Genomic DNA, 9,277 nt, shown 5'->3' on the forward strand with positions numbered 1-9,277 from the left:
CACTGAGGAGAGGCTTCCGTCGGGCCACTCTGCCATAAAGCCCCGACTGGTGGATTGCTGCAGTGATGGTTGACTTACTACAACTTTCTCCCATCTCCCGACTGCATCTCTGGAGCTCAGCCACAGTGACCTTTGGGTTCTTCTTTACCTCTCTCACCAAGGCTCTTCTCCCCCGATAGCTCAGTTTGGCCGGACGGCCAGCTCTAGGAAGGGTTCTGGTCGTCCCAAACGTCTTCCATTTGAGGATTATGGAGGCCACTGTGCTCTTAGGAACCTTAAGTGCAGCAGAAATTTTTTTGTAACCTTGCCACAATTCTGTCTCTGAGCTCTTCAGGCAGTTCCTTTGACCTCATGATTCTCATTTGCTCTGACATGCACTGTGAGCTGTAAGGTCTTATATAGACAGGTGTGTGGCTTCCCTAATCAAGTCCAATCAGTATAATCAAACACAGCTGGACTCAAATGAAAGAGTAGAACCATCTCAAGGATCAGAAGAAATAGACAGCACCTGAGTTAAATATGAGTGTCACGGCAAAGGGTCTGAATACTTATGACCGTGTGATATTTCAGTTTTTCTTTTCTAATAAATTTGCAAAAATTTCTACATTTCTGTCAAGATGGGGTGCTGAGTGTACATTACTGAGAAATAAAATGAACTTTTTAGATTTTTGGAAAATGGCTGCAATGAAACAAAGAGTGAAAAATTTAAAGGGGTCTGAATACTTTCCGTACCCACTGTACACATATATATATAAATTTTCTTTTTTGTTAATTTTTCTCTCCTTGGAGTATGATGCTGTTTTTTCTAAGTCTGATACTGGCATTTCTGTTTTTTATTGTTGACGAGTCTGATACTGCTTTGGCTATTCCTGTTTAAAGCTATTCTTAATTTGCTGTACTTTTCTATGCTGTGCTGTTATGCATGGTATTATTGTCTTTTAATTTTGTAGTTCTGTAAAGCACTGTGGTCAGTCAGTGGCTGCTATAAAACGTGCTATATAAATGAAATGAACTTGAACTTATTGCTTTTTTATAGGTATATGTCTAATGTTTGACTTTGTTGTCGATTGATCAATCATATAGCCTATATCCACTTTGCTGTATGAATGGTTGCTTTTTAAGTCTTTATGTCCTTATGTTAAGGTTTTTGGCAAGTTATAAAATAATTTTTTGTGAATGGTTGTGACTGGATTTATATAAGGCCTTTTCAGACTGTTTTGATTTGCGGAGTCGCTCTGCGCTCCACATCAACAGACAGGCAAACAAGCGCTCTGCGAGGTAACCATGGCAACGGTTTTTGTGTAACTGGCGCGATCCCATGAAACTGTCACGGTCGTTCTCGCCTCATATATATGTTAGCAAGTCATAAATGTTTTCAGGAGAGGAGAAGTGATTTGGGTTATTTTATTATTATTTAAGACCAATTCACTGGTAAGACAGTAACATGGCCACTTATTCTGCTAGCTCCCTGTAGATCCCAATAATGTAGTCACTTCCTGATCATGTAATAATTCCAAATGGCCAAGTGGCAGTTACATATGGTTTTACTGAATAATTAAAAATACCTAAAGAAACCTCATCTCTCGACTGGCCACTCTCTATTGTCTCAGAAGAGACACCTTTTGTGCTGTGTCAGCCAACAAAACTGTCGTACGCTCTTTGAAAGGTTAGGGGGCAGTGGTAGACTGGCAAGTTAGTTGCAATTCACAACCCTCACCACTAGATGCCAGCAAATCTTACACACTGAACCTTTTAACCTTGATGATTACGGCTTACAACTCATGGAAATCCGTACCGTAAAATATTACAATAAAGAATGTATAATATTTGTTGCTTTCTTTTTAACTTGCATCCTGTCAGGGTTGGAGCTGTAATAATCTGAGTTTTAGACATGAGACGTTTTCAATATTAAATTATTAAATTAGTCGACACAAAGAGAAGTTTTGACTCATCATTTGAAACGTGTTCAATGAACTGTTTCCATTCAACAATATTTTTGGCGGGTCTTCAGAAAATATGACAAATTCCGACAGGTCCAAAATATAAACACAGCAACTTGCAGCATCATCTAAATACTGGAAGAAAGCAGCGGGAGTTTGCTGACAAGTGTGTGTTTAATGTAATCAATAATATGTCCACCTTTATAAATTTGTTTTCGTTTGTTTGTGAATCCGCTGCATCACAAAATATGCACTCACAAGCATCTCAATTTTGGTGTCAGAGACCCCCTCCATCATCTTCTTGATTTTTGTTGTTGCTGTTTGTTGTGGCTCATTTGAGTGTATCAGTATTAATGAGGTGCTTTGCATGAATGTGGGTGTGTAGACGGCTGGATATGAGTTATAAAGGGGAACTTGAAGTTGTGCTTATGAACAGTTTTATCAATCTGATTTGTCGTACATAATTTCCGTTTTTTTCCCTGTGCGTACCATTCCTGTACCTTGCCTTTTAGAATGGATTCTACACACTGTTTTATGATTGACTCCACTGGACTTTAACAGCTCCTGTGTTTCAGCAGGATTTCTTTTCATGTTCAAAAGTTTCTGCTCATTCAGAATCTCTCCCAGATATGTTTTCTCTGACAAGTCGAGAAGAAGTTGTGATATTATCAGACTAACATCATCATTTAATAGGAATAATTTTTAAAAGTCTACCTGCCCTGTACTCTGCTGCACCTGAACTTCTAAATCACTAAGCCTCACCTCCATGGCTACTAATAAACTACACTTGTAACACGTAGAATTACCACTACAGATGGCAGAGGAGTAACTGAACATCAAGGCAAGAGAGAGCAGGAGAGGGAGAAGCCATCTCTAGCAGCTAAGCTAAAGTGCCGTAGAGTTTTGTTAGCTTAACTGTGAGATTGAGCGAGAGTTACTAAAAGATGGGAAGAACTCTGACTGCTCAAGCAGAACTACTGTAAGATCAAGTGTGTAGCAGATAATTAGCCACTGTAATGAAGAATCTAACACATTCAACTGGTTTTGAGTTAGAGCAGCAAAAACACCAACATACAAGCACCGGAAAGGGAAATGAGTCAATACATTTACTGCAGCATGTCAGCAGAGACTGAAATATCTTGGGAATTTGGATATCAGGTGTGAAACTGGGTTGAGATCTGGTGACTGTAAAGGCTGCAGCATTTTATTCACATCATTTTCATCCTGACCAAACCGTTCAGTTTCATGTTCCTCCACTCGTTTATTCAACTCTGCAGCACATCGGTGAACAAAATCCTTTCTGCTACAGACAAATACTTTTTACATTTTGACTCATCAGTTCAGAGCACCTCCTGCTATTTATCTGCACCCCAGTTCCTGTGTGTCTGTGCTTAGTTGAGTCACTGGCCACAGGTTTTCCATGAAGGCCACTTCAGACCAGACTTCTCAGACAGTCGATGGATGTACCAGTGTCCCCCTGTTTTCTGCACCTCCCAGCTGATGTTACAACAAAGACATAATTTCCTTATTTTCTGTGCTAAGTTTATTGATTGATAGATATGTATAAATATAGATATGTATGTATAAATATATATACAGTACTGTGCAAAGGTTTTGGGCATGTGTGGAAAAGTAAAGAATGGACATGACAAAAAAATGGACATGTTTATAGAACATATTTATCAATTAACAAATAGAAAGCTGAGTGAACACAAGATAAATGTAATCAATCTTTTGAGAACCTTTGCTTTGAAAATAGCATCAGTTCTTCTTGGTACATTTGCTCTTAATTTATGTATCTAGAAGTCTTCGTGGTGTCTGTACATCAACGCAGGTAAAACTCTGCATCATTCAATGAACTCCGCCTCACGCTCACTCTGGTGTTGATGATTGACATTTGTCTCTAACAGAAGATGAAAAAGGATCTACATTTTTAACCCGCTCTGACTGCAGGAAATGACGTTACCATCTCCATGGTGATGCCTGAGGAGGGATTGGATGTTGGATGTGATGATGTCATCACTGATAATTATTTTCATTCTGTAAATAGTGAGAAATGGCGTCACAGTTACCGAGAGCCCGAAGTGACACCTTCAGCTGATGGTGATGTGTTTGTGCTGAAATGTGTGAACTTGTTTTAATAGAAGCAGCTTTGTGGTCGTGCAGCTTCCTGAGAAATCCCCTCCAGTTATATTTGGTATTTTTCACATTTAAGAAGAAAGAAAAAATTGGTCCAAAGGCTGTTTCAGATCATCTCCAGACTATCAGGATTAAAATGATGGTGGGTAAATACTGAATCTTTTATGTGATGTATATTTTTTTGCTTATTGGCCTAAAAATGTCAAGAACCGTTAAATGTCTGTACAAGGGCATAAATTTCATGTTGAAAAAAACAGTTGGGGTGGACAACCAACATAAGAGCATACAGAGCACTTTTGAAGGGGACACAAGCAATTAAGACAAAGTTGTACTTGTATAGGACACATGTCCTGCTGTTATTAGTGTAGCATGGAGACTGTGATGTTTCCAGATTGCCATGAGTATTTCTACTTGTTATTTTTCTTTTCTCAGTCAATTTATCGGGCCAAAAACACAAAGCAATAGTTAAGATATGACTTAGGTTTCACCACTTGGTCATATTATCATAATTTCTTTAACCTAAATCTTTTTGAGATCCATTCAATTGTAATCTCTGGGAACCATCACCTTATCGTGGTGGAGAGGTTTGCGTGCCCCGGTGAACCTGGAGGCTGTGTTGTCTGGAGCGTAGTAGAGGGGAGCTTGAGGCTGATGGGGGTTTCCCGTCAATTTCCCTGGAGGAAGTCACTGAGGTAGTCAAACAACTCCACAGTGGCAAAGCCCCAGGAATTGATGAGATCCACCCAGAAATGCTAAAAGCTTTGGGTGTGGAGGGGCTGTCTTGGATGACACGTCTCTTTAACATTGCGTGGAAGTCGGGTACAGTGCCCAAGGAGTGGCAGACTGGGGTGGTGGTTCCCCTGTTCAAAAAGGGGGACCAGAGAGTGTGTGCCAATTACAGGGGTATCTCACTTCTCAGCCTCCCCGGTAAAATCTACTCCAGGGTGTGGACTATCGGCCGATAGTTGAACCTCAGATCAAAGAGGAACAATGCTGTTTTCGTCCTGGTCGTGGAACAACTGACCAGCTCTTTACTCTCACAAGGATCCTGGAGTGGGCTTGGGGGTATGCCCATCCAGTCTACATGTGCTTTGTGGATCTGGAGAAGGCGTATGACCGGGTCCCCCGGGAGATACTGTGGGAGGTGCTGCGGGAGTATGGGGTGAGGGGGGGGGCCCTTCCCTATCCTATCCTATCCCTGTACATCCAAAGCGAGAGCTGTGTCCGAGTACTCGGCAGTAAGTCGGACTCTTCCCAGGTGAGGGTTGGCCTTCGTCAGGGCTGCGCTTTGTCACCAATCCTGTTTGTGACATTCATGGACAGGATATCGAGGTGTAGTTGTGGGGAGGACGGGCTGCGGTTCGGTGGGCTTGGGATCTTGTCACTGCTTTTTGCGGATGATGTGGTCCTGATGGCGTCATCGGCCCATGACCTTCAGCTCTCACTGGATCGAAGCGGTTGAGTGCCAACTCTGGGTAGAGAATGAGTCCTTACCCCAAGTGAAGGAGTTCAAGAACCTCTGGGTCTTGTTCACAAGTGAGGGGAGACTGGAGCAGGAGATTGGCCGGAGAATCGGAGCAGGGGGGCGGTACTTTACAAAAGAATGAGATCGTGGGTACAAGCGGCCGAAATGGGTTTCCTCAGGCGGGTGACTGGTGTCTCCCTTAGAAATAGGGTGAAAAGCTCGGCCATCCGCGAGGAGCTCAGAGTAGAGCCGCTGCTCCTTTGCGTTGAAAGGAGCCAGTTGAGGTGATTTGGGCATCTAGTAAATTTAGCACTAATTCCTCGTCAGCCGCAGCCTGTCAAAAAAAGTGGGGCAGGTAATATTTTTATACAAATTAATTTAGCTTTATTAATATAATAATATTTCATCTTAATCAACAATGTCCACCTCTGCTGTTATAAATTAACAGCGTCAGTAAGTTTCCTGCCGACTGCAGCAGAGGAGATCGGACAGTAAAGTAGAAACAGGAAACTGTGGTTTGAACTGCTCTGAGAGAAAAAACACAAAGTATGATCTCACATCACCAAGTGGTACGATGGGACAAACATCTCTTCACTGGCCAATCTGTAAGTACGATCTGTTCTGTCCACATTTCAGTAACTACACAGTTAGCAGGTGAGCTGAGCTGGAGAAGAATGAAGGTGAGATACAGGATCAAACTGGCTGGAAAACTTCAGACATTATAAAAACAAAGACAGAAGAGTTTATTGATCAGTGAGGCCAAAACAAGAAATAAAGGACAGAGAGAGTCAGAAGTTACTGAGATTACAGAGAAATGTGACGAGCAAACAGGAAAGAAGATCATTGTTTAACAGTTTGTTTAGAAAACTCTGATACAACCTCTGATACAAGTGAAACCAGCTTTAAGCTGGATGTTAAAGGCTTAATGTGAGTTTACTGGAGTGAGCTGCAGTGTTGGACACTTTAAAAGTTATCTAAGAGGACCAGTCGTCCAGCATTTCCTGATGTACTAACTAACTTGGCATCAATTTGTAACTCACTGGGGGAAGCCACTTAGTGTCACTTATGAACACTAAAAGCTGGTGTAGGATACTTAAAAGAAATGTCAGAGAAAAGGCATGGTTGGGGGGATCTGTGTTTTCCGTGTCAAACAACAAAAAGTCAACACTGATTTTTTACATAAGTTACGAGAAGTTACTTGTGTTACATAAGTTATGGAACGCGAGTTATGTTTTTTAACCGTAACCATGACCTTTTCCTAAAAGGAGAACACAGTTTTCCTGCAATATAAGATCCTTTGATGTAAGCAGAAACCTGCTTTATACCTTTATCAAGACATTTTAGCCAGTGTTCTTCTTTATGCTGTGCTTTGCTGCGGATGCAGCATTACTGAAATGATAAAACAGGATCAATACGTTGTTTAAAAAGGCTGGCTCTGTGATTGGCCTGGCCCCTGACCCACTGGAGGTCATTATAGAAAAGAGAACAAGTGCCAAACAAAGAATGTCATGGAGCTTGTAGACCTTCCACAGTGTCTTTAAGACACTTACTAATTCCTTAAGTGGCCGACTGAAGATTCCCGTAAGTATTTTTAGAGCCTAAACCTAAGAAAATTGTGCCATTTGACAACATTGAACACTAGTGTTGATTTTTTTTTAGTCTAACTGGACGTTGCATATTTATTACTGCTAAGTTGACTGTGGAGCCCTACATGTCCAAATATATATATATATAACAAAAAGGTACCCAGGGCATTAAAAAGCAACAAGGGGTCTTGACCAAGCGTCTATATGTGACGAGTGAGAATGTGTTGGTACAGTTGTTGTGTCTGCAGTAAAACCTCAAACCAACCTGAGTGTGATTTCTCTTTAGTTCTGACCTCACTGCTGTGCTGCACAACAAACCAAGGTGAGTGAACTCCTTCTGCCAGCCTGATGATACAGAGACACAAACTCAGAGAAGCTTTTTCATCGTCTTTCAAGCTGCTAAAAAAAAGAAAATATATATATATAATATATATATATATATAATATATAATTAGTTCAACGTGCTGTCGGCCAAGTATTCACTTCCTTCCTCTCGGGTCTGTATGAAGAAGCAGTTTGGCCACAAAGAAGTTGAGCAGCAGTTCAAAACCAGTGAAAAAGGAGTGGCCTTGCAGATCATGCAGGAACACAAATAAAACACGCTGATGATGAAAAATGTTTGTTCATCATGTTTATGAAAATGTGACCCTGCAGCATTTCTGTGTTTGACATCAGCACTGCGTGAATGTAAGTTTTAGGAGGCAGCGTTGGTTCATGAAGTTTCTGAAGTTGTTTCCACTGCTCGAGAACTCAGAGAACATATTTAAACCTGAGGCTGTGATTTACAACATGAAACATCTTTGAGTCTTTACTGTCTGCAAATGAAGGAACGAGCTGTTATGAAACCATCACAGAGGCTGCTTCAGGTTCAGGTTTTGGTTTCAGGGTTTCTCCTTTGTTGCACTTAAAGGGTTATTTAGTTTGGACAAACATGCTAAAGATCATCAGTGTGTCATGTCAACCCTCCAGCCTCTCTGACTGTGAGTCCCAGCAGCTCTCAGCTGTTTACAGGAGAGTCTGTCTCTCTGAGCTGTGAGGAGGACGACAGCTCTGCTGGATGGACGCTGAGGAGGAACACAACCAGAGGAACCAGGACTCAGTATGATGACTGGGGAAGATCAGCTGGTTCCTCATGTTACATGAGCCAAATCTTCCCATGGGACAGTGGAGTTTACTGGTGTGAGTCCAGAGAGGGAGCAACCAGTAACACCATCAGCATCACTGTCACTGGTAAGATCAGACTGTCGAGTTAGTGTTGATGAAGCTGTGTGTAAATGATGAAATGCTGTAGTTTGTCTCTGTGTTGAGGTGGACTAGTGATCCTGCAGAGTCCTGTCCTCCCTGTGATGGAGGGACATGATGTCACTCTGCACTGTAAAACAAAGACCCCTCCCTCCAACCTCCCAGCTGGTTTCTATAAAGATGGCTCCCTCATCAGGACTGAGCCTACAGGTCACATGACCATCCACCATGTTAACAAGTCTGATGAAGGCCTCTACAAGTGTAACATCAGCGGTCGTGGAGAGTCTCCATCCAGCTGGATCTCTGTCACAGGTGAGGAGGTTACCTTTGATTTCAGGACTTATTTCATCCAGAGATTCACCTGACCAGGTGGATTCTCTCTACAGTTAAACCTACAACCACAGCACCGCCCACCTCGGTAGCCCCGACCACCTCTGTAGCCCCGCCCCAGCTTGTGTTCAGACTGGTCTGCCACCTGGTGGTGTTCTGTCCGTACTGCATCTCCACTGTCCTCATGGTGTGTTTATATCGACGCAGGCCCACAGGTAACACTCTGACTCATTCACTGACCTCACAATCAATCAATCAATCAATCAATCAACCAATCAATCATCAGTCTCTCTTTGATGTTGATAATTGACAGTTGTCTCTAACAGAAGCTGATCAATGATCTAAATTTTCTTTCTGACCTGCTCTGACTGCAGGAAATGACCTGCCCGTCTCCATGGTGATGACCCCGCCCACCCAGGCTCAGGAGGGATTAGATGGTGCCAATGGTGATGTCATCACTACTGTCACCACACAGCATCTCTTCTGCTTGGAGACACAACAACAATACAACTCAATGCTGCCACCTTGTGGCCAAAGTCTGCCATCTCATGTAAGACTGTGGAAATCCACTTACA

Source organism: Micropterus dolomieu, linkage group LG18, assembly GCF_021292245.1.
Source record: "Micropterus dolomieu isolate WLL.071019.BEF.003 ecotype Adirondacks linkage group LG18, ASM2129224v1, whole genome shotgun sequence".
Classification (NCBI taxonomy): Eukaryota; Metazoa; Chordata; class Actinopteri; order Centrarchiformes; family Centrarchidae; genus Micropterus; species Micropterus dolomieu.